The following is a 24,221-nucleotide window of genomic DNA, read 5'->3' as shown; positions in this document are numbered from 1 at the left end:
TGGCTATGAAATAAAAAATGGTAGAATAATTCCCGATAACCATAATATAGAAGTTATTAAAAAACTTAAAAAACCCCAGTAACACCAAAGAGTTACAAAGAGTTTTGGGAAGTGTGAATGTGTATCATAGATTCATTCCGAATTATGCAACTATTAGAGCTCCATTAAACAGACTCTTGAAAAAAGATGTCAAGTGGGAATGGGATGACTAATGTCAAAAAGCTTTCGACGAAATGAAAAGAATACTGATTTCCAAACCTGTTTTACAATTGTATGATTCCAGTAGGCCATGTCATATTTTTGTTGACGCTTCTCAAACTGCTGTTGGAGCTGTTTTGAAACAACCAGATGAAAATGATGTCCTTCACCCTGTATCATATTATTCCCGAACTTTAAGAAATTATGAGAAAAATTATACGATTACTGAGTTAGAATGTTTGGCCATAGTAGATTCCCTAGACAAATTCTATTACTATCTGCATGGACAAAAATTTGTTATACATACGGACCATGCGGCCCTCGTTTGGCTCAAAAATGTTAAAAATTTAAAAGGTAGACTCTTCCGTTGGTCACTCAAACTACGTATGTTCAATTATCAAGTAAAGTATCAGAAGGGCTCTACCAAAATTGAAGCTGACATGCTTTCTAGACATCCTGTTTCACAGCACCTGCAACATTATGTACATTTACTTGATAGAAATGAAATAATCCAACAACAAAAAACTGATAATGTCTGCGGAAAAAAATTACCAGGAGATAAATGATATGATGGTAATTAAGAAAAAGAATTTTTATAAAATTGTAGTACCTAAATCTTTAAGATTAAAATTGTTGAATAAAACCCATGAAAATTTTGGTCACCCGGGAGTTCAAATTATGCCTAACTTAATCACCCCTCAATATTATTGGCCTCATATTAGCGAAGATAACGGAAATTTTGTTAAACATTGTCATACTTGTCAACTTAATAAAAAGAAAAAACAGAAAAAATTTGGTCTAATGCAAGATGTACCCCCAAACGACAAACTTTTCGAATGTCTCTCTATTGACACTGTGGGAGGATTTAATTATTATAATTCTACAAAAAAATATTTACATATAGTTATTGACCATGCAACAAGATATGTCTGGGCTTTTCCCTCGAAAAGTGTAACTTCAGAAACTTATGCCACTTGTCTAAAACAAATATTTCAAATACAAGTCCCCGAAAAAATTCTGAGTGACAGGAATGCAGCCTTCACTTCCTCTAGATTCAAAAAAATTTCTTAAAAAGCATAATAATAAACAACTTTCAACTTCATCTCACCATCCCCAGACAAATGGTAAAGTAGAAAGAGTAAATCAATCAATAGTAAGTCGACTAAAATGTAAAGTAAATTCTTCTTCTAAAAAAGTACCATGGACTAAAGTGCTAGAGCAAGTTGTTATCGAATATAACAACTCCCCTCATACGGTAACTAAGTTCACCCCAGTATACTTACTATTTGGTAACCTCCCTTTTGAATCTCCAATTGATCAAAATAAATACCCTTCCTTAAATGAAGCAAGGGCTTTAGCAAAGAAAAGAACTATCGAATACCACCGAAAGAATAAAACTAGATATGACATCAGATTTGTAGAATCTAAATTTCAACCTGGAGATTTTGTCCTTTACGAGGAATTTGAATACCCAAATACTAGAAAATTGACTTCATCCTATTCAGGCCATTATCGGATTATGAATAAATTATCTGAAGTTAATTATGAAATCGACAGGGAAAATTTTCACACGAAGAAATCAACTGAGATTGTACATGCGTCAAAATTAAGGTTCTATTATCCACCCGAGAACTTTAAATTACATCATGAATAAATCAAAATTTATAAATCAATAAACTATCCATAACCCTTCTTTTAGTTTTCATCCTGTTGTCCCCCTTAATAGTTGATTTATCTCTCAGTGTCTAATAAGTTTGTCTGGCCTTTTCTTTTACTGGGCTCCTTCAAACTTGAGTTTCAGGTTCAATACACTTTCCGTGTGGGAAACACTCAATTGAGGCTATACTACAAGTAGAGTACTATACCCTCACATTTCCTTGAGCTCATGTTTTCCTATGTTTGTGTTATAAATTGTAGCAACAGTTGAAAAAGTTAAATTTCAGTTGTTGAAATTTCTGAATTTCATTTTATGTTTCTGCAGCATCGTGTACAAAAAACTGGTATGGATGTTGGAAGTTAAATTTTGTTTTGTTATCATTAATAAGAGAAAAATTTAGTGACAAAATGTGTTAAAAACCTAGCAAAATGTGTATTTTCAACAAGAGTATAAGAGCTCTAGTATCGTGACATAAAAACTCAAATGTTTTCAGTGCCAATGCTAATCCATAATTCTAGCGCTAATTAAATGATCCGGAGATCTCCAAAGACCAGTAAAAGACTGAAGATGAGCCTGAATGACAACTCTAATGATTGTACGGACTCTAATGATTACACAAACTGTGAATGGCATGCCCTAAGATATAAACTTACAAATTCAGTTATATTATTATTTCCTATTGCCGCGTAGCTAACCAGCAATATGTTATTGGTGCTTTATTTGTTCTGCACTTAGTTACTATATTATAATTTCATTAATCATTTATTATATTTTATATACTGTATTCATTATATTCAAATATTTTATGTCATATTTCATGTAAACATTTTGTGTGCCTTGAGATAAATCCAATCAGTTTTCCTACTAACTTAATTTCCTAATAACTAAATTTTCTGTTCTCACTATCTGGACTGACTTGGGTCGACGGCCGCGACTGCAAGCCTTTTCAGATGGGGGGGGATAATCTGTAATGATATTTTTAAATCAATTGACTAAATTAAATTCTATTAATATTGCTTAATAACGTGTTGGCGATTCTCTACCTAAATTGCATCCCTGTTCCTAAATTTTGGCGAAATCCTTTCTTTATCATTCGTAATAGTGATCTTGTTCTCTTTTCCAGTACTCTTATCTATAGCAGACACATTCAATATGCCATTGGCATCAATATCGAAGGTAACTTCAGTCTGTGGGACACCTCTAGGTGCAGGAGGAATGCCAGTTATTCAAACTTTCCAAGAAGATTATTGTCCTTGGTCATTGCACGTTCACCCTCGTAAACTTGGATCAAGACACCTGGTTGATTATCAGAGTAAGTTGAAAATGTTTGTGTCTGACGAGTTGGAATGGTTGTATTACGTTTGATGAGCACAGTCATTACACCACCAGCAGTTTCAATTCCTAGAGACAGTGGGGTTACATCCAACAGCAACAGATCTTGCACTTGTTCAGATTTATCACCATTCAAAATTGCAGCTTGGACTGCAGCACCATATGCGACAGCTTCATCTGGATTAATACTTTTGTTAAGTTCTTTACCATTAAAGAAATCTTGCAGTAGCTTCTGAATTTTAGGAATACGAGTAGATCCACCTACCAGGACAATACCGTGGACTTGAGCTTTATCTAATTTTGCATCTTGCAAAGCCTTTTCAACAGGTTCCAATGTGCTTCTAAACAAATCAGCATTCAGTTCTTCAAAACGGGCTCTTGTTATGGTTGAATAGAAATCTACACCTTCAAAGAGAGAATCAATTTCGATGCTGGCTTGAGTACTTGAGGATAGGGTTCTCTTAGCCCTTTCACAGGCAGTATGTATGAGAAATTACATTTCATATATATAGAGAGAGAGAGATATAGAAGACAGATAAATTTAAACACCTAAAACCAATATTAATTTGGAATCAAAGCAAGGCAATTCCTCAACAATATTAATAATCGCAACCTCGTATAAGAGTTTTAACACAATTATAAAAAATAATCGAAATTAAAATAAGAATTAATAATTGAACAAACTCGAAAAATAAAAATGCGAAAGGGAAAATATACAAATTGTTAACATGTAAGAATTAATCTCCTTTTAAAGAGCTCGGTTACCCAAAGAAAGTTTTCTCAGTTACATGAAATTCGAATTCATATTACAAGAATTTATAAAGTAAATAGTTCAGTATTTAAAATCATTCTCTGGGATTTGGATATACTTATAGATTACGAGGAAATGACGACGCCCTTATACTTATACTTATAGACTCCGCCCTAAGGGGGTCTGAAGTCTCGTAATTTTTCCTGAAAGGGCAATCTTTTATGATTCATGCGGTGTCTCAAGAATAAAGCTTTGAATATTATAATGAATCATAAATAAATAATAATAAACGAAAGTTCTTAATACAAATGAGATGAAAAGACGAATGATTCAAATTTTATTGGAGAGCCAAAAGTGTTAATTTTACATTTAATTTTGAATAAAAGTCTAAACATTATAACGCGTTCGAAATTTTTTTTGAAATAATAATAATAAATAAAATTGTAATGAAAAATATAATCAAAAATTTTAAAATAAGTAAATCAAGTTCAAAAATATAATAATAATAGTAATAAAATAAATAATATAAAAATTAATGGTAAGGAAAGTAAAATATTAACAAGAAATAAATATAAAATGTAAAAAGTAACAATAAGAAAATACAAAAAACACAAAAGTAAATATTAATAAACAAATAAGTAAAAATAAATAGCATTAAAATTGAATATGATATAAAAATAGTAAAAAAATCCATTAATTACGAATTTGGTATTTAAAAAGCTAATGTTAGTTCAATTATAAATTAAATGGCTTTATTTCTCGCGCAGTGCAGCGCGTGACGAATATTAAAAGAAAGCTAAGCCGGAAAAATTAAAAATACAAGAGCGCCTGCGTTAAATAAATAAATATCTCTTTTTGATTTCGAGAAAGTACTGGAAAATTCTAGCGCGTGATTTTAAAATCTTATAAAAGGAGGAAAAATCTCAGTTTGTGGTAGTTGCTTAGTTTGTTGTTGTTTAGAAAACTACTGTTGTTGATTGTAGCGAATTCGCGGATTAGCGTTCTTTAGCTGTTTTGAATTACGTTCTATTGGATATTTGAGTAGTTAAAAGATAACTACTGTGAGATATTGTAATACTGCATGTTAATTTGAGAAAATTTAAGCATTTTTGTTGTGACAATAATAAATTTTTGTTCATTTTTCATCGGACTTGTGCATTCATTTCGTAACGAACCCGTACGCACGCAACAATTTTTGGTGTCAGGAGTGGGGTTTGAATGCCAATAACAAGAGCGATGGAAGAACAATTCAGGCAAATGATGACTGCATTTGCTGCTTTCCAAGAAAAGATGGAAGGAGCCGTCAACTCCGTTAAAGAAGAAATTAAAGGCGAGATGAAATTGGGGCAAGAATCCGTTAAGGAAGAAATGAAGGCCATTCATACTGGTCAATTAACTTTTAAAGACGAAATAAAAGTTGTTAAGGAATCTGTTAAAGAAGAAATAAAAGCTGTTCAAGTCAAGATTGAAGAAAGTCAATGCGAAATGAAAAGAGAAATTGCCTGCATAATAGAAACCAAATTCGATGCTTTGGAAGGCAGAATAGATGTGGTTGAGAATAAAGTGGGACAAATTGAGGAAAATGTTTCTTCTGTTAACGAAGAAATAGAAGAAAGAGTTTGTTCCGTTCAGAAACAAATCGAACAACAAATTGATGACCGGGTTTGTGCGGTTGCCAAAGAACTGGAAACTTTAAAGAAATTCGTAGCGACGGCTGGGAGTAAGAGTGATGATTTTAAATTCTTACCGATGCCTGCTCGTCCATCTCTGAAGCTATCCACATATGATGGGAAGACATCCTGGCAAGTGTATAAGACCCAGTTTTCTATCGTGGCGGATGCGAATGGATGGGATTCCCAAGCTAAGGCCTGTCATCTCGCCGCTTCTCTGAGAGCAGACGCAGCGGATATATTGCAGACGCTTCCCGAAAACAAAAGGTTAGATTTCGAAGCTCCGTCCGGCGCCTTGGAGTTGCGCTTTGGGGAGAAGTGTTTAAAAGACTACAGCAGGCTCCAATTAAAATCTCGTCAACAGAAGCCTACCGAAACACTTCAGGAGCTCGCCGCGGATGTTGAAAGGCTGTCCCATCTCGCCTTTTCGGAATGCCCGACAGAAACAAGGGAAATCCTGTCCTTGCAATACCTTATCGACGGCATCCGAGATACTGAAATACAGAAAGCTCTACGAATGGCGGATGTAAAAGATTTAAAAAGTGCTCTAGTGTACGCCATGAAATTTGAGGCAGCCCAGCAAGCCACTCGTCGAGACCGCCACCCAGTCAGAGCTGCTCAAGTCCAGGAGCCATGGGATCAAGTCACCGCTCGACTTGACGATTTAACTAGACAACTGAACGCCTTGAGACGGAATATTGGTGAGAAGAAACCGACCGTTAAGTGCTGGAACTGCGGTGCTGAAGGTCACATACGACGAAACTGCAAAACACCCCAGGGTACTGATGTTAAGACCGCTTCTAACAAGCAGCAGGGAAACTAATTAGTGGCCATCTCGCGGGGCGGAGGTTGCCAGATAATGAAAAGCCCCCGTTTAAAGCGCTTCAGATTTCTGCAGTGACAGGCGGCAGCAATGGACTTTTCATAATAGGACATATTAATGGAGTTCCGTGCAATATGACTATAGATACAGGAGCCAACGTCACCATCATCCGAAAAGATTTGGCTCAACAACTAGGAAACAAACTTATCTGGACGCCGCCCTGCGTTACCCTCCAGACTGTGTCCGGTGAGAAGATCGACATCGACGGAAAAGTAAATGTTAACATCACGTTTGGAAGTGCCGCTTACCATCACACGGTATATGTAGCAGAGATCACTGATTCTTGCATACTCGGATTGGACTTTCTAAGGAAATACAATTTTTCCTTGGATTTTAAAAATAATGAATTGCATTCTACATCTGAGGACATAGCGTTATTTCTCGTTAATGATGAAGAAGTTAAATCTGTCCATAAAATCATAGCACAAGACTATATTACAATACCGGCAAGAACAGAAATTTTACTTCCTGGATCCATAGCTGAAAATAGAAATTTCCGCTACGGCATCATAGAATATCCCAATAACTGTAATATCCGAAAAGGAGTATTAGTAGCCTCAACACTCGTCGACCTATCCAGAACGGTTATCCCGGTGAGAGTCGCCAATGTAACTGAAAAGTCGAGAGTTATTAAGAAAGGTGAAGTGGTTGCAACATGAACTCCAGTAACCAGCGTTGAAAGAAAGAGTAACATCCCAGAATCCGTGTCCTCAGAGAGCATTACATCGGAGTTATTGCAGAATGCACAATTAAACGATAAAGAGAAAAATGCTGCCGATCGCGTCATTAAAGATCTTCAAGTTGTTTTCTCCCGCTCGTCTTCTGACGTGGGTCGAACTAGTTTGACACAACATAGAATAGATACTGGCGATCATTCCCCGATCAAGCAACATCCAAGACGTCTACCGTTTGCTAAACAGGAAGAGGTGCGAACACTGTTAAAAGATATGGAAGAAGGCGATGTCATCGAGCCTTCAGCGAGTCCATGGGCATCTCCCATCGTTCTCGTCAGAAAGAAAGACGGCTCAACAAGATTTTGCGTTGACTATCGCCGGTTGAATGAGGTTACGAAGAAAGACAGTTACCCTCTTCCTAGAATTGATGACATTCTAGACACTCTTTCTGGAAGAAAGTGGTTCTCAACACTTGATTTAAAGAGTGGGTATTGGCAGGTAGAAATCCATCCTGATGACCGAGAAAAGACGGCATTTACTACGGGACAAGGACTTTGGCAGTTCAAAGTGATGCCGTTTGGACTGTGGAATGCGCCGGCAACATTCGAACGTCTTATGGAGACTGTTTTGAAAGGCCTTTCCTACGAAGCCTGTCTGATATACCTGGACGATATCATCATCGTCGGAAATAGTTTTGAAGAGCATCTAGAAAATCTTAGAAAGGTGCTTCAGAAACTGAAAGAGGCCAATCTGAAGCTGACTCCCGCTAAATGCAAATTGTTTCGAAAGGAAGTGACTTACCTGGGACATGTCATCTCTGCAGAAGGTGTGCGCACGGATCCTGAAAAGGTATCAGAGGTTAAATCCTGGACGCGTCCCGAAAATGTCCATCAGCTGAGAAGCTTCCTAGGGCTTTGCACCTACTATAGGAGATTCGTGAAGAACTTTTCTTCCATCGCAAGACCACTTCACAAGCTGACAGAGAGCAAGCAAAGATTCTTGTGGACAAAGGAATGCGAGGATGCATTTAACAACTTAAAGGAAGCTTTAACATCTGCTCCAATCCTGACGTATCCTCAGCTCGACAGACCATTTATTCTCGACACCGACGCGAGCAATGAAAGTGTCGGTGCTGTTTTGTCCCAAGAAATAGACGTCCAAGAACGGGTAGTAGCTTACTGGAGCAAGTGCCTGTCTAAACCGGAGAGGAATTACTGTGTCACAAGGAAAGAGTTACTCGCCATAGTCAAAGCTGTAGAACATTTCCATCATTATCTATACGGGAGAAAATTCCTCCTCCGCACGGACCATGCCTCATTGGCCTGGCTTTTAAATTTCAAAAATCCTGAGGGTCAAATAGCCAGGTGGATACAGAGACTCCAAGAATATGACATCACTATCCGTCATCGTAAGGGATCATCACACGGAAACGCCGACGCCCTGTCTAGAAGACCTTGCCAAGAAAGCTGCCGATATTGTTCCAGGGTGGAAGCGAAATACGAGCTGCTGACTCCGGTCACAAGACAAATTACAACATCAACATCGGCTGATCGAGACCCGTGGAGTGATGATGAAGTCAGGAGAGACCAGGTGGAAGACCGCGACATTAAACCCATACTTGATTTAATAGAGTCATCAAACAGAAAACCTACATGGCAGGACATTTCTATCTGTAGTCCTACAACAAAACAATACTGGGCACTCTGGGATTCACTTCAAATTCGAAACGGCGTCTTATACCGGAAATTCGAGTCGGATGATGGGAAGACGTTCCGATGGCAACTGATACTTCCAAGATCCCGGATTCCTGATATCCTCAAAGAACTACATAACAGCCCTACAGGAGGTCACTTTGGAATTATGAAGACCTTACAGAGAATTCGTGAGCGCTTTTACTGGAATAATGCAAAGAATGACGTGCAAAAGTGGTGCCGATCTTGCGATGCCTGTGCAGGTCGAAAAGGACCGAGGAAACGCAGCCGAGGCAGGCTGCAACGTTACAACGTAGGTGCGCCTTTTGAACGTATTGCCTTTGACATCCTGGGACCTCTGCTACGAACTGCTGATGGCAACAAATACATACTCGTTGTCATTGATTACTTCACCAAGTGGCCTGAAGCTTATCCTATTCCTGATCAAGAGGCAGTCACAGTAGCTGAGGTAATGATACAGCGCTGGATTTCCAGATTCGGAGTGCCTCTTCAGTTACATTCCGATCAGGGAAGGAATTTTGCCTCGGCAATAATCAAAGAACTACGCAAACTACATGGCATTGACAAAATTCAAACGACGCCATTGCATCCCCAGCCGGACGGCATGGTAGAGAGGTTCAATCGAACCATCCTTAATAACCTCTCATTAGTGGTTTCCAGAAACCAACAGGACTGGGACAAGAAATTACCACTCTTTTTACTGGCTTACCGCAGTGCTGTCCACGAGACTACCGGCTACTCTCCATCACAGATGCTCTTCGGTCGTGACCTTCGTCTGCCTTGTGATCTATTGTTTGGCCGCCCTCAGGATGCTCCTTCATCGTCTGAGGAATATATTCAAGATCTCCAGGCCCGGTTTGAAGTGATGCACAATTTAGCACGAGAGCGAGTCAACTTGGCGACGGAGAAGATGAAGACCCGATACGACACAAGAGCTACTGAACATCAATTCCACGAAGGAGACAAGGTGTGGTTGTGGAATCCGACTCGACGGAAAGGACTTTGTCCGAAATTACAGTCACCTTGGGATGGGCCGTACACAGTCCTAAACAGGCTGAATGACGTCGTGGTTCGGATTCGTAAGTCTTCGAACTCTAAACCTAAAGTCGTTCATTACGACAGGTTAGCTTATTACTATGGCCATAGTACGTAATGTAAATAATTGTAAATAGTATCAGACCATGGTCCTTTTTGTTTATAAATGTGTATTTGATTTGATTTGTATTTAGTATTTGATTTGCATTTAGTATTTGATTTGTATTTAGTATTTGATTTGCATTTAGTATTTGATTTGTATTTAGTATTTGTTTTGTATTTAGTATTTGATAGCATTTGATTTGTTTAAGTTAGGTATTGCATTTATTGTTTATATTGTTTGATATTGTAATGTAATGTTTATGCCTCAGTTGCATTTATGCCACAGTTGTAAGTTTAGCTTCCTGTCCAGGGATTGTACTGCCCGGGACGTGCAGTCCTTGGGAAGGGGGCAGTGTTACGAATTTGGTATTTAAAAAGCTAATGTTAGTTCAATTATAAATTAAATGGTTTTATTTCTCACGCAGTGCAGCGTGTGACGAATATTAAAAGAAAGCTAAGCCGGAAAAATTAAAAATACAAGAGCGCGTGCGTTAAATAAATAAATATCTCTTTTTGATTTCGAGAAAGTACTGGAAAATTCTAGCGCGTGATTTTAAAATCTTATAAAAGGAGGAAAACATCTCAGTTTGTAGTAGTTGCTTAGTTTGTTGTTGTTTAGAAAACTACTGTTGTTGATTGTAGCGAATTCGCGGATTAGCGTTCTTTAGCTGTTTTGAATTACGTTCTATTGGATATTTGAGTAGTTAAAAGATAACTACTGTGAGATATTGTAATACTGCATGATAATTTGAGAAAATTTAAGCATTTTTGTTGTGATAATAATAAATTTTTCTTCATTTTTCATCGGACTTGTGCATTCATTTCGTAACGAACCCGTACGCACGCAACAATATTAAGAAGAAATAAATATAAAATGTAAAAAGTAACAATAAGAAAATACAAAAAACACAAAAGTAAATATTAATAAACAAATAAGTAAAAATAAATAGCATTAAAATTGAATATGATATAAAAATAGTAAAAAAATCCATTAATTGCAAAAATATACATAAAAAAGTTCTTAATCTTTAATTAAGGGCTTTAAGTTTGGCTAAAATGCACAGTTTAGTCGCATTCAAGCCGCATCCTTGGCTCCCCACTTAATGTCCTTTTTATTAAATAAATATAATTCAGCTTATGAGCTCAATTTTTTATCAGTCACAGGTCCGTCAAGGAGGTCCCCACTTAGTCACTCACTGGTCAATCAGCGTGCAATTTTTTAGCCAGCCACTGGTCAATCATCGAGATCGTCATTTAGTAAGTCTCTGGTGTGTCAATGAACAATTTTGGTCAGATTGATGTCATTTCGAACAAATTTATGACGAATATAAATTGAAAGTATGTCAACTTAGCTCAGATCTTGATAGGTTGCTTTAAAGTGTTATGTTTATTTTTAATTTTCTTAGAGCAAAAATATTTGAGTAACGCTTTTCTTAGGTTTGAAAATGTGAAACGCCGGCTACGATGTAAGGAAGGAGGCTGAGTATTCTCGTCATCAACGTAGATAACAGCGACAGTATCAACGACGAGATCAATAAGGCGTTCTTGAAATTCTTGAATTGGTTTCACTTCTATTCTGTCTACATGATCCATTTTGCCTTTTATTTCTATTTCATTTTTTGTGTTGATGAGATTGCCGAAATCGATGTCCCCTTGTGCTCCAAGATCGTTATGCGATACAAAGCATTCAGCATCCAATGATTTAATAGAGGTATTCAAACTGAGTTCTTCCTGATTAAAGGTGGTTGTAGCGGTATTCATGCCTGTTTGATTACCTCAGTTATAAGGTTTTGGAAAATCAAAATTCTTTCTGTTTCTTGATGAAAGTAACTAAATTCATTTTCATCACTGAAAAGGTACACATCAGTGGGATTATTATCGAAATCATTTTGAAAAAGGTCGATGTTGTCAGTGGCACTATCAATATGCAAATTAAGATGGTTATTATCAAAAGCTACGTTAGAAACTTGGAGGAAATCGGTGTCATTGTCTATATCCACTTCAAAGGAATCGTCATTAAATTCATTAATATCAGCATATGAATCAAGGAAATCTACATTATGTACCTTCTTTCCGGCATTAAGGTTGCGTTCATTACGGTTAATGGTGTTTTCATCATTACTTTTCCGAGTTTTCTCTTCTCTTCGAGGAAACAAGATGAAGGCAGTCGCAAAACAAATAAGTATGCCCAATAGGCTGTCGATAAACGGTGTTGGTATAAAAACGTAACACAGTACTGTCAACAAAAAGAAGCCCATTTTAAAAATGGCCCCAATTCGATTTTAGCAATAAAAAAAATATATTTAAGCAAATAAGATCCACACGTAAGATTTTAGCACCATTAAATTTGATATCTCTAATGATTTTGGTTTATATGCATTGTTAAAAAAGTATTCATTAACTTTGTTGTAATTCAACAGAAGCTGAAAAACAATTATTGGTAACTTGATTGTTACAAATCTTATTAAAAGGATTCTTTGAATATGTAGCAATGAAAGATCTTCTGATATATAATTCATAATAAAAAGAAAGTTTCTTTGTGTGTCTTTCGTTCATGCTGCGTGTAAGCTAATAGACCCAGGGCTACGAATTTGGTACATAGGTGCATCTGGGCAAGAGCCAGTGTACCCCGAAGCAAGTATTTCAAAATTGGAATATGTTTTTTTATCGTATGTTTTTTCATGAAATCGCATCAAATCGATAATTCTCTCTCATTATATCAGCAATAATGCTATTGTATCACTATTGCCATTGTTTATTGTATCAGGACTGTTGCCATTCGGAAAGATTAAGGCGAAAATTAGCGTTTTAAGAGATTTTAATTAATATCTCTGATCTTTGCTATTTTTTTGGGTAAAAGAGGAAGCGGAAAAGCGGACAAAAGAACGAACGCTAAACTACCGCTCCCATAAATATTCAAATAAATATTTTTTGGGGGTTTCTTGTGATACAAAACATAAACGTAATCCTCATATATATATATAACCAAAGATTATTATTATTAAAACGAAAATTATGGGAACATATATTTCAATTGAAAAAATACTTTCAAAACTTGATGTTTTCCTGATTTTATGAGTGCAAAGCGCAGAATATCATGTTTACCGTAGACTCTCATGCAAAGCGTTTCTTCTACCTTTGGTTAGGTGAAAATGAATTTAAATATAAACACAATATAAAATATATAAAAATTTTTTTAATTCTTTAATAGGCACCTATTTATGATAAAATCAACTGATTAGCATAAAATTAATTTATATTAGCGTTATATTCTTAGTGGGAAGGTATTCATGCCTAGGATGGCCTTTAAATGATAAGCTCAACAATATGCTTCCATACAAAACCATCACAAGACACAACATTCTGACATCATACCAGGCTACGACAGTCATAACAAACATTCTGAACATGGTAAACCGAGTGAATAGAATATAACGTTTCAATTCTCTACATTCCTCAAAAATAAGATATAATAATTTGAGTCAACATGGAGTGTTCAGAACGCCTACATTACTAAGGGATTCAGCGAATGGATTTAAGTTCGCTCGTGCGATGGTCACTTTCTCGTCCAACAGATTATGACTAGAGAGTGGAAGAGAGAAAGGGACTTATATGTCATCTTCGGTGCACGAACAGAACTAAATTATGCACCTGCTTAAAGCTGTTAGGTGAATATCATTCTGACACTTACACACAAGCCTGAAAAAATTCATGAGACTTAAAATGGAAATCTTTATTATCTTTATACTACTTTGTGGGTCACAATCACAGAGTTAAGGGAAGTGGAAGTTTAATTAAACTATTCTTTTGTCTCTCCTCTAAAATCTTAGAATATTATATTGGATATAAAAAGTCTCACATCGCTTTTCCTCCTACTGAAACCCTTTGATTCTTATTAATAAAAATAATAATAATTGTTTTCCGTCACTACTGACCTGACATGAACGTATATGTAATTTAGGCACACGCACCCAACAAAATATCTGATTTCGATACCACACGACTTCCCTGTAAGGACTATTAATTTATAGACATTACTGCTTCAATTGATTTGCCCCTGTGTCCTCGAATTTTAATTAGATATATATTTATATTTCAATTAATTCAGTTCTCACTTCGCGGCGTAGCAAAAATCAATGGAGATTCAAAACACCTTCATTGAAAACTGTAAAATATATAAAAATCTAAAACATTAAATGCAGTTAAAAACAATTTTTAGAATTAAAATTACAGTTTCTGCGTCCAAACAAGCAACTCAACCAACAGGTAGACAGACCAAAATTTTTGGTGTACAGTTTTGAAAGTTAATGTTTAGTCTACCTTTGCAAAAAGACATGGAAGTTGGCGCACCAAATGATTTAATCAACAGTTCTAATAACAGTGTCTGGCCTCGTTACGCCTACTATCACTTTTACATTGCTCATAATTGGAGAGCTATCGCATACACGAAAGGTGTAAAATCCATAACCGAAATATAAGAACAACATAAATCGACCTTTTAAAGGGTTAAAAGGCAAAAATGCAAAATTTATTAATATATAAGAACAAAAATACAAAGCTAAACGAGCCGGTGTAAGAAGACAGGAATATATATATATATATTTATACATGTTAAAGTGACCGATTGCAAGGAAAAAGCGAGGAGTACAACTAGATGTTATAGCACTCCCGTATACTAAAACATTCTACGGCTACTCATTCTCGAGTTATTCGAGATACGTATCTCACGAAACGAAAATACTTGAAAATACCGCTAATCTCTGTGCTGAATCTATTTTACAATCCGTTTTTATAAAAAAGTGCGCCATATATTTTATGTCCAGATACTATGCCAAAACAAGTCATTCCAATTGATTTAAAGCGGTAGAAATGAATACTTTTCTTAAAATCTGCTACCCTAAATTTTTCGCAACTATAGTTCTTCATTTAATTCGTACAGGGAACTAGAAGGTGACAGTTTTGTAATTTCAATTCTGCAGAGCCGATTAACGGAATTTAGCTTGCATTTTTCATACCGAAAAAGCGCGTCTTATGATGCATCTTATTAATCTGTAATGATATTTTTAAATCAATTGATTAAATTAAATTTTATTAATATTGCTTAATAACGTGTTGGCGATTCTCTACCTAAATTGCATCCCTGTTCCTAAATTTTGGCGAAATCCTTTCTTTAGTATAAAATATATTAACCTGTTGGCGCCCGCCAAATCGCCAAACTCATAAATCTGTCATATTACATAAAGTCCTTAAGAACTCCATAAAGTCCTTTTGCCAATTACAAGTACAATCATAAAGAGGACATAACGCAATATTTTCGCAAAAAATTAGATATTGGTAAAAAATTAAATCTAACTCATGAAATGATCTTGGAGGGTCTGACGGATGGCCTTCCTATAGAATTAAAATCCTTAATGACGGTCAACGCACCCTCTGACCCTATCTCTTGGCTTACTCATGTCCATAAGCTTATTAAAATTAGCGAAAATCAACAAATCAAAAGTGCACCTCCCAGATTTGTTACTCCGATTGGGAACAGTCCCCAAGATTACAATCGATTTAATAGAAGTAGAATTTCAGCTACTGTGAGACAAGATTCTCCTAGACCCAACAATTTCCAACGTTTTCAGAGACCAAGTAATTTTTATAATCGGTTCAGTGGTCCAGGATTTACAAGCCATCATAATTATAATTCTCAAAATAGATTGCCATTGCCACCCAGTCCCTGTAGACTTTGCACCCGGAACGGAATCCCAAATGCTTTTCACTGGTTTAAGGTTTGTCCTTTCAGAGGGGAGAGATCTGATACACCTAATGTTACGCCCCTTGCAATAGAACCAACCCCAGAAACCCCTCACAGTAGTTGACTATTAAAGGTGTCGGGATATTTGTCCAATAAGAAACGTCTAGAGTGTGTTGTAGACAGTGGTGCAACCATATCGATAATTTCTTCCAAAACGGCTAGAAAATTACGTTTAAAAGTACAAACAATTACGTTTAAAAGTACAAAGACTTAGGTCATTTTCAGTAACCCAAACTAAAGGAAACATAATCTTTAATAAAATATGTTGTATACAAATGAAAATTGGACGGATTAGTAACCAAATTACCTTGTTTGTTCTTGATAATAATTTGAATTATGTAATTTTAGCACTTTACGAATGCAAATTATTTGAGTTGAGTATTGATTGTAGTAATTTAAAAATTAAACAGAGAGCTATTGTACTTGACTGCCATTTTGACAGCCGACCCATATCGCCAAACCTCCAACTTCAAGGTGGTACAACAAATGTTTATCCATGTGTTAATAATGATGATGATGTAAGAAATTTTCCAACCTGTAAATATCGAACTACAAATCCAAAGGAATTAGTTTCTCAGTCTAACATTTATGTGAAAAATGCTGTTTCTAATACTGTCGATAACAAAGAGTATAGATTATCGAAAATTGAATTCCCTGGCTAAAACAGATGCAAACCCTCTTCCTCGCATTGACACTTTGTTAGACAAATTAAGTAAAGCAAAAGTATTTTCTACAATTGATTTGAGATCTGGTTTCTGGCATATCCCGATTCACCCTGCAGATATTGAGAAATTAGCTTTTTGCACGAATTTTGGATTATTCGAATGGTTAAGACTCCCTTTTGGTTTCAAAAATGCACCTGCAAATTTTAACAGAACAATTAGACGAATATTAACAAAAAATAAAATTAATTTCGCTTGCAGTTACTTTGATGATATAATCGTTTACTCTTCCTCTGAGAAAGAACATTTAGAACATTTAAAAATTTTATTTGAGGTGTTTAAAGAGGAGCATAATCAATTGAATCGAAACAAGTGTGTGTTCGCCAGAGATCAGATCACATTTCTTGGCTATGAAATAAAAAATGGTAGAATAATTCCCGATAACCATAATATAGAAGTTATTAAAAAACTTAAAAAACCCCAGTAACACCAAAGAGTTACAAAGAGTTTTGGGAAGTGTGAATGTGTATCATAGATTCATTCCGAATTATGCAACTATTAGAGCTCCATTAAACAGACTCTTGAAAAAAGATGTCAAGTGGGAATGGGATGACTAATGTCAAGAAGCTTTCGACGAAATGAAAAGAATACTGATTTCCAAACCTGTTTTACAATTGTATGATTCCAGTAGGCCATGTCATATTTTTGTTGACGCTTCTCAAACTGCTGTTGGAGCTGTTTTGAAACAACCAGATGAAAATGATGTCCTTCACCCTGTATCATATTATTCCCGAACTTTAAGAAATTATGAGAAAAATTATACGATTACTGAGTTAGAATGTTTGGCCATAGTAGATGCCCCAGACAAATTCTATTACTATCTGCATGGACAAAAATTTGTTATACATACGGACCATGCGGCCCTCGTTTGGCTCAAAAATGTTAAAAATTTAAAAGGTAGACTCTTCCGTTGGTCACTCAAACTACGTATGTTCAATTATCAAGTAAAGTATCAGAAGGGCTCTACCAACATTGAAGCTGACATGCCTTCTAGACATCCTGTTTCACAGCACCTCCAACATTATGTACATTTACTTGATAGAAATGAAATAATCCAACAACAAAAAACTGATAATGTCTGCGGAAAAAAATTACCAAGAGATAAATGATATGATGGTAATTAAGAAAAAGAATTTTTATAAAGTTGTAGTACCTAAATCTTTAAGAAAGGCAAAGGTGTGTTAAAATTTCTGTATTTTGCTATATAAATTATTAAAATAACCAACCTCCAGCCTAACAACTGAATGTCCGAAATATAACACGCAACTTTTCTAAAAATAACAAATTTCAGTTAAAAAAACCGCAGTAAATAAATAAAACGAAATACTATTAAGAAAAGAAGCACGAAAATTTATTTTTTATATTTACTTACTTTATTTTTAGTTCAAAGGGGCAATTTGCCCTGAAGGACTTTTAATTTCGCTTTGGCATTTTTCATTGAAAACTATAAACGGCGAATCACTTTTCAAATTGTTGCCACTAAATATTGTCGCTCTGTATTATACTTAAAGAAATTAAATATTGAAGAATTTGCATGAATGTATGCATGTTTCTCGCATTGTGATAAAACAATGGTACCTAGAACTATCCAAATTTAAATAACGTAATCTTCCATACAATATGGGCATGTGGAAGCCCTAATTTTAATTTGAAATTTGCTTTATTATCGATTTCATATTTTATAACTCTTCAACGAATTTTTGATTAAAAAACTATACGATTTCAAAGCGACTAATATCAACACCGTACGAAAAAAAAATCCTATTTTTATCTCCAGCGCGAGAGACTCTAAGATACGGTCATTTTAAAATAATTTTGAGATATTGCTGTTGAACTGAACTTTATGGTTTGAGTACGTAGAACATGATATTTAATGAGGTAACACACAAAACGTTAAAAACGCTCCTTTGGACGTAGTTTAAAATCTGAAAGCTTTCATATTTTTATTTATTAGTCCAAAGGGACGTATTAGTATTTAAAACAATAGTCCGTGAGAGACTATTGTTTTAAATACTAATACAGTTTTCGTTTTTGCGATTTTACGTTGAATCACTAAAATCGGCGAATCACTTTTCAGACTGTTGCCACCAAATGTTAATAGTCCCGCATTACATTTGAAGTAATTAAATAATGAAAATCTGCGTAAATGTATGTATATTTCTCGCATTGTGATAAAAAAAAGGTTTGAAAAAAGGCCATCCAAGTTTGAATGACCTAATCCTCCTACGAATATGGGCATGTGGAAGACCAAATTTGAAATTTGGAATTTGTTTTATTATCTATTTCATATTTCGTGAAACTTTAACAAATTTTTGAGTAACAATCTCAAAGATTTCAAACCAAGCAATAGCAACACTCTACAGGGGTGGAAACCTTTTTATCTCTAGCGCGCGGAATTTTGTACCGGAAATTCTAAATTCTCGTATATGCTCATTTTAAAATTATCGGCATTGCTATTGAATTGAATTTTATGGTGTAAGTGCAAAGAACATTGTATTTAATAAATAAAGGTAGCACACAAAACGTTAAAGAAATGTCCTTTTGGACGTATTTTTTTTTTTAAATTTTTTAATTTTTATTGTTTTTTTGAATATATGTTGTTGGCGAATGACGCAGTAGTAGTGTATAATCTGAATATATAATAATTATTTGTGCTATTTTTTATTTGAAATGCATAGAATTCTCTAAAATAGTAGCATTCTTAGATTGAATATTGTCTAAGCAGGTGCAATGATATTTTAACTTCATTACCATATCAAATACAGTTTCTTTTTAATTTAAAAACTTCGGTCTGAAGCACCTTTTTGAATCATAGTATGAGTTTTAATAAAATTTGTAGTAGTACGAATTTTTAAAAGTATTTAGAATTACTGAAATAAAAAAAAGCTAACCTTTTTAGAATTTCTTTATCAAAGTATTACATCTTAGGCCAGCAAGACTTGATTAGTAAAATCTGGGAAAGGATCAATGATTGTTTAGTAAGAAGTAAAGAAAAAGTACTCTAGGTCTAAGCAGTAAAAAAAAGCTTGTCCCTCTATAGAAAATTGTCACGTATGTTAGAAAAGATTTTGCAAGACATTAATATTTTAGCTTAAACATGATTTTTTTTTTTTTTAATTTAGTCTCTTGTTTTGGAGATGGTGTTCAAGCATTTTACCATAATTTTATTTTCACATGTGCAGAATTTTTATATTTTTTATTGATTGCTGTATTTTTAACTTCCATAGCATAAATTAAAGAAATACACATAGCAACTTCAGCCATAAACAGATGACTTAAGAGAAATTTGTTTTGACATATTATGTGAAAGACTAAATAAATATAAATGCTTTTACATTTATATTTATTTACATGACATGACAGTAATGTAATGACATGTTACATGACAGTAATTAGAAAACAATAACTGTAGATGCGCAAAAAACCTGTACTTATAACCTTCTGCATTTTTAAAGAAAGTACAAAATAGTTCAGAATAGCAGATGGCTTTCAGATCATTCAGTAATGTCATCGTAAGTATATTCTCTTCACGTTTCGGAAGAACTGCAGTAGTTCAGATTTGTCGTAAAAGGCTAATTACACCCCTGGGGATTGGCATACTTAGGGAACGGAAAAACAAGCTTTGAAACATACTCATACAAAAGTCCTACCTTTTCTTCGACAGATAAATGACAGATGTGATATTTGAACACATGGTTTCAATCAGTTGTTTCCTTCTAACAAAGCGTCTTGCGCGGCTAGCAGGATCCTAGCAAAGTCTTGTAATAGTCTCTTGTTTTAAATATGCTGTGTTCGAACTCAGACTCAAAGACAGATTTTAAAGACATTTAAAGATTTTATTAATGTTTTCTTTTACATTCGGCGACTCAATATTTATTAAAATAAACACATAAATAAACTTGCATAGCAGATCAAAATTATGTTGCTGTGGAAATGTTTCATCAACAGTTATTAGTAGTTATAACAGCATAACTAAATAAGCCCATTTCGAAATATGGATGATATTGCATTCATTATTTTTAATCTAAAACAATATCATGTTGTTATTACTAGATAAAATGGCTTAAAATAAGCTGACACATTATAAGAAAATTTTTTTAAATGAAAATTGGATTCACTTTCCTTCACATAATTTATGACCAGTTCTTCCAAAATATTTTAAAGCTTACTTTACTACATAATAGAAATGTCTCCACGTTTGTTGTTTTTAGTTAGTTAGCAATTTTAATTGGGGCTGTTATATAAGAAGGCTATTTATCGTTGTTGTTGTGTTACAGTATTTATTTTATTGTATAATGCAAATTTTGATCAATTGGTTAATTTTATAGAGGAACTTCAAAAAGAAAAAAAGTAATTTCCACCGTTATAATATGTCCTTAAATGGTTCCCCCAATAAAAACATAGTTAACTAAGTAGTATACTACATTATATTAATTAATTTACTAACCAAATAGCAAAAACATTTCAAATTCGAAATCCATCTTTTTACTAAGTACTTTTTGCAAAGTAACAAAAATTCTAATCCCTTTGCTGTTTAAGATTATTTCTCACATAGTTTCACAAATAAACTCACAAAATAAAGAACGCTTTTTTAAATTTTTAATTTGTAGTATGTTAGATGCTTTATTGAAGAATTTGATTCTGATTTTCATTTTATCCAAGTTCTGATTTTCATTTTATCCAAGATTGCCATTATTTTTTCCTGATGAGCAACTTGCTAATTATTAGTCCAATGTAGAGTCCTCCTTCTGTTTTCTCATAAAATCGCCTTTGTAAATTTAGAGTTTAATTTAGCAAAACGTTTTCCACCTAAGTGGTAAAATGTCTTCGTAAAGGATTCCCTAAAGAAATCTGCCTTTTATTTATGTTGCATTTAGGGATATTTTCAAAAACACATGCTGCTGATTGTTATTTTTAATAGGTAAACAAACGAAATATATTTTTAAGAAAGAATATAACTTAACTGCAGCGCTATATCTTATTCCTAGATAGCGAAGCTTGATTACAAACTCAATTTTTAAAATACATTTAATTCTCTTTATGCTTTAAAAAATGCCTTGTCTGGTAATTGTAAATGCATAAATCACTTGTTTTTTAAAACTAAGTAATCCACTCTAAGTTGAATAATTACAAATAGCATAATATGAACGATCAATGAAACTAGAACCGCCAGTTTATTCTTATGTAATTAATAAAAATTTCATTGTTTCAGCATCCTAGTATCTTTCTTCTTCCATACTAAAGCTCACATAGAAAATAATCATATTTCTTTCAATTACCATCCCTCAGTCGAAACTGATGAATAAGAGTTTTCACGCATAACAAAGGTGTTTACTGGGTATTTGGATAGAAAAAAAAGTTCTCGAAAAATCTGAGTTGTTAATATATTTTTGGATAACATCCTGAGTGGAATTCATTAATAATAATAAAGCCATGAAACAGGTAAACTCAAAACGTCCTTGGAAGGATCAAAATCACGATCGATTCAGTTATTTAAATAACGCAAAGCTGCGAGGGCTACCTGCCTATGAGGAAGGATGCCTTCGTGGAGGACATTCTGAGAGAAACTAGCATATTATACAGGGATAAAACCACAAGAACCAAACATGCAGCCGGTCAGTTTGCTTGTGATCGAACCCAAAACAGGTCGAACTGCCAGTATTCAGAGGTGTATCTTAACCACTGATGAGGCTTGGATCACAATCATGAATCTTCAAAATTATTCATCTAGACGACCTGTCAATTTACCTTACAAGGGCACACCCCCCAAAAAAAAGATCATTCCTTATATTCTCCTCCCTTAAGGACCGGGATTCGAACCACAGACCTTCCAATTTTACTAGCTGGATCTGCTACTACTTGCACCACCACAGGACGCAAGGTAAACCAGTAAGTCTTTATAAATGTACTAGCACGACAGCATTAATTATATGAATTGTTGGGCATTTTAACTTCGAAAATTAGATAGAATAGTATTTGAAAATGAATATTATGTTCATTTATTTTTAAGTTTGTTTGTAAACTGATCGTTGCCTTTCCAATTCAAAAAATTTCGAATCATATCTAGATGCTAGATATATCATTAAAACATTTACTTGATTTGGCCACCCACTTAACTTACACGTTGACCATTTAAATAGAGCACTACCAATTGGCACATTCGCATCTCTTTTCTGTTTCGCATCTCTTTCTCGGAAACAAATATACCTCTGTAGTAGATTAATGTATAGGTAGCAGACATTGTGTCACTGTCAGCCGAGCGGTAAAGTCGCTGAATAGTCGCACAATACCGAGTTCTGACTTAAGTTCGATTCTAGGAGAACGGGCTGGCTGCATGGGCGTTTTCATAGTTTTCCGCATATATAACATATATACGAGCAGTTTTTTTAAAAAGTCCTGGGGCCCACCAGCGGCCGAGCGATAAAGTCGCTGAACAACACTGGTAGTTCGGTCCAAGGTTCGAATCCCGCGAACGGGATGGCTGCATGGCTGTTTTCGTGGTTTTCACCATGTGTAACGTGTATACGAGCCAGTTTCCCTTAGAAAGTCCTCCACAAAGCCATCCTTTCCCTTAGGCAGATAGCCCTCGAGGCTTTGCCGTGATTAAATAACCTAACATTTAAAAAGTCCTCCACGAAGAGACCCTCCTCTTAGACAGACAGCTCTAGCATGCTTTGATGTAGTCAAATAAGCCAAAACATTCTGTTGGCGAAAAAGCAAGATTGCATTTATCGTGAATAATTTCTAATGCAAAAGTTATACTTGTTACTAAGGAAAGAATTTATTTTTGTGTAAAATTCAGATTGCCTGAATTTTAACAATTCTCAGAAACGAAACACAAATAACAAGAAACTAAAAAAATATTTATAATTAATTAGGATATATAAACGATGTAATCATTAAGCATATTTTTAGTAAGAAAGAATATTTTGTAATAAATAAATGAAAAATATATTTAATATTAAAGAATCCTCTATATATCTCTACAAAGTATAAAAATTACAAATATTTTTCAAGGTGCATGTGTATATGTACCTGATAAAAAGATTTACATTGTTTATTATTCTAGCGATATTTTTAACCAGATGCATATTTTCCGGGAGGCATTTTCCGGAGATTTTTTTCACCGATATACATTTTCAGGATATTTTCTTGGCATTCGTTTTACTCAAGTGGTTATATTAAAGTGTTATTTTGTATGCTGTGAAACCTAACTAGAATTTATTTTCATTCCATAGTTGGTTCACATAAATTTTCGATTTCATGTAATATTCAGTTTCATAATGGCATTTTGAGATTTACTATACTTTTCAGTTTTTTTTTTTATTAAATGTCGTCTACAACTACTTTCAATAAAATACTGATATATAATAGGGAAATATAACATACACGCGCACTCATGCTCACAAACATACATCACCATATGTATGCACAGTGTTTTGTTCTGTGTGTTTACATATATATATATAGTTTACATACAAAACCGTTTTAATAATTCCTACGAAAAATGTGATAAATTTTCACGAAATAAACTGCGTGTGCTTTCTATAGTTTAACATAGATGAAGATTTTAAAGTCTGAATTTAAATAATGATATTGTGTTTATATGTACTGTAATTACTGATGAAAGGATGTTTCTGAATTTAAAGCCAGGGTAGCTTAAATTACTAACAGACGGCAAATAC

General features: G+C 34.5%; 1 pseudogene; it reads right to left on the bottom strand.

Moving 5' to 3' along the window:
- Positions 1 to 2,898: 2,898 nt before the first annotated feature.
- Positions 2,899 to 3,671, bottom strand: LOC118196441 (heat shock cognate 71 kDa protein-like; annotated as a pseudogene).
- Between the last annotated feature and the right edge of the window lie 20,550 nt (positions 3,672 to 24,221).

The sequence above is a fragment of the Stegodyphus dumicola genome, chromosome 7 (genome assembly GCF_044657685.1).
Source record: "Stegodyphus dumicola isolate Sdum_Otavi_A_Nest chromosome 7, ASM4465768v1".
NCBI classification, from domain to species: Eukaryota; Metazoa; Arthropoda; class Arachnida; order Araneae; family Eresidae; genus Stegodyphus; species Stegodyphus dumicola.
This window is presented reverse-complemented; position numbering and strand designations above follow the sequence as displayed.